This window comes from Cydia strobilella, chromosome 6, assembly GCF_947568885.1.
Source record: "Cydia strobilella chromosome 6, ilCydStro3.1, whole genome shotgun sequence".
NCBI lineage: Eukaryota > Metazoa > Arthropoda > Insecta > Lepidoptera > Tortricidae > Cydia > Cydia strobilella.
Window position 1 is genome coordinate 7219207 of NC_086046.1, and position 6000 is coordinate 7225206.

The window sequence follows — 6000 nt, forward strand, 5'->3', positions numbered from 1 at the left end:
ACTACCACTCAATAAGTTGTGGAGGGTGGGTTTTATGGGTAGTAAAAATCTAGGTTTTTTGCAGATTCTGCTTAAGTGTTTTTTTATTCTATTACAATACAGAAGCTAAGAAGAATTATATATGTAATAAAATAAAATAAATAAATAAAATGTGACTTTTAGACATCTCAACATTTCGAGTCCTGTACCTACCTACCTTTCATTTATTACTTCAAATAACGGGTTCGTCTGATAGATTATTCTAACAATTTTGACAAAATGACAGATGACATACAAAAAAGCAGTCAGGCCATGGAGACTATATAAAGGAGCCAAATCTCTATGTACGAAAAGTGTCCATCAAAAACAGTAATTTGGCGGCGCCACCATACACCGAAATACTACCAAAAACAACCTACGTAATTTGGTCGGGTTTTTTGTTGCCTTATATGGTTCATGTTATACTTATGTCCCAGAGCCTAACTAGCGCCACCGGAGAGATTAGGAACTATTATTTACAGCTGAAAGCTGGTCTCTTTTGCAATAGTTCTGCCATAAGAGATTGTCGTCCTTTCTATACCGTCCATAAGTCAGGCTTTTCGTTTCACACAAGGGCCTGACACTCTTTGATAGAGAAAGATAATCTTATGGCGATTCCTATAAGAGGAAAGAGAAAATAGTGCCATACTTTGTCCTTATCACCGACCGGGTGGCATCATAGGTAGGAGGCGATGGCAAAATACCGAAATTTATAAGTGAAAGAGAAAAAATCCTATGCTGCCCAAATTTTATATAAATATTTTTCTCTTACCTCCGGTCGCTCGGTGGCGCGTCTATAACTACTTGTATATACTATGTCTATGGTTTCACGTGAAAAGCCCCTATATCCAAAATTATGTCGTTGTCCAAAGTAAAAAGTCGCAAAGTTCGAGACCATTTTCGCGTAGCCTGGGATCTGGTAGCTGTCCTCTCCTCATATTCATTAAAAAAATATCCCAGTGTACGAGTATGGTTGAATCTAAGAGGTGCATGTACCTACCATCGTCACTGTTAACGAAGCCTTTCGTAAACCTTACTACCCCGACATAAGGCCTACAAGTGTTCAGCTAGTTGTGCATATTATGCACGTGCCGCGTCTTCTCCCTGTGACGTCACGCTGGAGAGACTCGAGGGTACTTCAGCTACAAAGCCGCTATTCAGGTCAATTGATTATGGAACTTTTTAATATTTCATGTAACTTTGAGATGGAGGGTGAAGTTAGAGGCTTTAGTCTATTTTATTAGGTACTAAGACTGGCTGGAAGTCTTGGGAATATTTATTTGGTATTAAGCCCCCCATTCACACTCCTACAATGCAGTCCGCCTCGCAAGACTCCGGAGTAGGATATAGCTCACACACTTCCTACATTGCCGTCCTACCTACCAGAGGACCTACCACGAAAGACGAAAATCGAAATTTCACTATCTGCCTCCCTATCGCTCTTGCGATAAACTAGAATATCTACTGATAGAGAGGCAGATAAAGAAATTACGCTTTTCGTTTTTCGCGGTAGACCCTCGTGTCGGTGCTCTTGTAATTCCGTTATGTGCTATTTCTAAAAAAAGGACTGCAAGCGGTGGGCGGGGCTTGTAGGATTTGTAGGACCCAAGAGGCATCCTACCTGGGTTTTGTAGGACGCCATGTAGTTCGCGACCCCATTCACAATCCTACATAATGAGGCGGACTGCGAGGCGAACTACTACATATAGCGCTTTAGAAATAACCATAGATTGCCTCGCTAGACTCCACATTAGATGTAAAGCGTTTACGAACATTTGCTGTCCCCACACATAACTGATACAACGCTCCAGATACCTGTCATTTTAAATTACAAAATTGCATGAGATGAGCTTTCATACTGAATGAGTTTGACAGTGCCAGTGTGTAGTGACCACGAATAGTCTAAGCGCCACTTGCACCATCCCACTAACGAGGGGTTAACTGGTTAAACCGTTAACCCAGTGACAATTAGTATGCTATATAGTTGTGTTTGACGAAGGAGTAATTATAATTTGTATTAGTGTTAATGTAGAATAAGGTCATGATGATGCTTGTGCGGATAACGTTTGTTCTGACGAAGCATGCGGCGGATCACCTTTGTGTTTGATTATGTTTGAATGAAAAATAAATTATGTGTTTAGTACATAGTAGGTAAGTAATCAATAGAAATGTCGAATTCAATTGAACAGTAACTCGGTGTGCACACTTGCACAGCGGCAGTGCATAATGCGAAAGTGACATCACCACGTTGACCCGCTGCACGGTTCAGTACTGTTCTATTGTTTTGCCTATCTGTAGAAACTGAGCTACTTGATTGATACATGTGTGGTAGTGGGGCATAGTTCCAGTGGCGAATATTTCGTTAGACCCAGAATTTTTTTTGTGCTTTTGAATATCATGGACTTTCTTTTATTTCTGTAAAAGTTCTAAACTAGAATTTAATTTGTACGCGAGGACTTAGGTTGGAAGACGCGGTGTGAGTGTGACATAACATAATAGATAATAGTGCTACGTATAGAATTCTCTTTGTTTAACAAAACCGATGTTTGGCAGCTGACAGTGAAAAGTCACGGTCACGTTGTCCTAATGCATGACGCTGCACGATGACGCGGTCTTTCTTACTCAATAGACTGTGCCTTTAATGAGTGTGCAGCCTTGAGCAGAGCGCGCCAAAAAAAATGGTGCGAAGATAAGAAGAAATCGGGACTTTTCTTTTTGCAGACTGCCACTGCTTTTATTTACAAAAAACCCATACGAATAGAGAACCTAACTATATTCAAACATTAGGTAGTTAGGTACCTAATAAACTCTCGATTACTTTAAATAACATGCATTTACGAAATAAATGATTATGATTATGATTAAGAGCTAAATATTATGTATGTAACCCGTATTCTCTTTTCATACGGTACGGTTGATATCGGCGTGCACAAATTGAGCAATATACGAGCTTTTGAAGCTTACAGGCGTATCAAGTAGTGCATCAAGAGCGGTATCTGGCTCTCGTCAACACATCGGTGCATGAATGACGTAAGCCTGCAGCGAGTAATTAGGGTTGTTACTAAAGCCTGACCAGTAATACCTATATGAATTATATGATCTTTGTCAATTTCTCTTTTCATTCTCATGTATATAGGGTGACAGTTCAGTATAGTATGAAGAAATTAGTTCCATTAAAATTCCGCAACATGGCGCGTGATCATATATTCCTAGTCAGGCTTTACTAATGTCCCATGTCCCATAGGAAAGTTTCCTAAATCACGAAATTTCCACATGGTAAAATTTCAGAAACTTCTCATATTTTTGTCGAAATCGCAATTTTCCATTACCGCTATAACAACAAATACTAAAAAGTACGGAACCCTCGGTGCGCGAGTCCGACTCGCACTTGGCCGGTTTTATTTAGTAACTTTCCGCAAGTCGCACATTTGTAGTAGTTACCACGGAATATAATTATTTTCTGTGGTGGTTACTACACACACAGAACATTTTTTTTAAGATCATCTAATTTATTTTGTTTACAGTTCGTCTAAGCTAACTGTGCACACTGCACAGGCTTTATGGTGGCACTTCGACGCTCTATCGCTTGCCAAATCGACGCAGAATTAGCTTGGCCTGACTCTATTTATAACATATTCCCCTCTTATTTAATTTACTTACTTGACGTGCTAAAGTGGCCTTGCATTTGCTAAATACATGTGGGTTTAGGTATAACATATAGGTACTTACTCTTTTTAGGGTTCCGTACCCAAAGGGTAAAAACGGGACCCTATTACTAAGACTCCGCTGTCCGTCCGTCTGTATGTCTGTCTGTCTGTCCGTCGGCCACGTGCTAGCTGTCACGGTTCATGAGATACAGCCTGGTAAAAAAACGGCAAAAAAATCACGTCTGTTGTATGGGAGCCCCACTTAAATATTTATTTCATTCTGTTTTTAGTATTTGTTGTTATAGCGGCAACAGAAATACATCATCTGTGAAAATTTCAACTGTCTAGCTATCACGGTTCATGAGATACAGCGTGGTGACAGACAGACGTACAGACGGACAGTCGAGTCTTAGTAATAAGGTCCCGCGGTTAACCCTTTGGGTACGGAACCCTAAAAAGGATGTCAATTCATGATTGTTTTATGATAAAGGAGCCTAACGAGTAGACGAAACGCCTGATGGTAAGCAATTGCCGTCGCCCATGGACACCCGCAACCGAGAGGGGTTGTAAGTGTGTCGCCGGCCTTTAAGATGGGAGAACGCTCTTTTCTTGAAGGTTTGAAGATCGTAACGGTCCGGAAATACCAACCACGACAGTTTATTCCACAGTTTAGCTGTGCGAGGCAGGAAGTTTCAAAACGAGTGTGAACGCGTATAGTGGTAACGTTGAAAGCGAACGCAGCCGACGCGCACGAATGAGGGTAGACCGAGCGCGGTCTACACAACTTTGACACTCACGTTGTGACCTATCTTCAATTACCCGTGAACAAGATGCATGTAACTGCGACGAAATATCGGGAACGCGGTCCAAATTCCGGTGGATATAAGTCTCGTGAAACTAACCGTGAATCATTCAAAACTGTTATAGTTTCAAAACAGTTGCGGCCCTGCCTGAAATGCGATACAGTCGATTCCAAAGTCATAAATATCAATCAGCGGTCATTAGCTGGATCGTGAGACGCGCCCGCGCAGCGCACGAGCACACGGGACCGTTTATGAAAATGGCGGATACAATATTGCAATAGGGTGACCGACAAGTATATGTGCAAATTGCAATGTTTCCAAAAATTTCACAAAAAAAAGGCAACTTTTTTAAAGATGCAAAACATTGATTCCCATAATATGCAGCTGTAGCTTTTGCAAGCGAGAAATTGAAAATGACAATAACACTCCCAAATCGGAAACTTAATCATTTTCGCTTACATATGACTACTTATATTTACTCATTAAACATTGGTATGTGGAGATTGTCGGTTCACGTCAACGCGCCATTATTGAATGATGGAAATTTTAATGTCGTAAAAGATTCAAAATTTTTGAGTCAAACTTTAGCTATTATTCGTAGTATGAAAATACGTTATAATAGAGTACCTACTGCAATACCTATTGGCAAAGAGGATATAATAGGATAGAGTGGTACTGTCATAGTAAATTTTGTAACCACAGTAAATTCACTGCCATCTATCGACACACTTTAAAACTAAAAATGAAGATTTATAAAAATACGATAAAATCTATTTAAATATGGATAAATGTTTTTTTTTTATTTGCATTAATTATTTTTATATGATTTTGACCCATGTTCTTTTACTGATATGCGTTAAAATTGTTAAATAAATAAATAAAATAAAAATCGTTTATTTCGGACGACATTACAATCCATATTTTGTTAGTTACAAATATACTTAAATTACTATGTTAGTACCTAAACTAAGATGTTAAATATCAAACGAAACCGTCAACGCCCTCTATACGAGAGTAGGCCAAAGTGGCGCCATCTGATCGGGAATCAAATTTTCTTGATTTTCGAGGCACGTTTTTTCCTTAGACTGTATCCATCTATTACGGAGTTATATCTATCTTTGCTATATGCACCAACCTTAAAAGCTCCTGCCGATGTCAAAGACAACTTCTATGAAGATCTACGTCAGTGTCTGGAAAATGTTTGCACATCCGACAAACTCCTATTACTCGGCGATTTTAATGCGAGAATAGGAAACAAAGCTGAGGACTGGCCGGAATGCATCGGTAATCACGGAATTGGCAATGTCAATGAAAACGGACAGCGCTTGCTGGAGCTCTGCGCGTCTCTGTCATTGTGTGTGACGAACACTTACTTTAAGAATGCACCTATTCGCAAGGTATCATGGAAACACCCACGCTCAGGTCACTGGCATCAGATCGACTATATTATCACAAGGAGAACGGACCTGCGGGATATACTTAACTCCCGTACATATCACAGTGCTAACTGCAACACAGATCATTCCTTGATT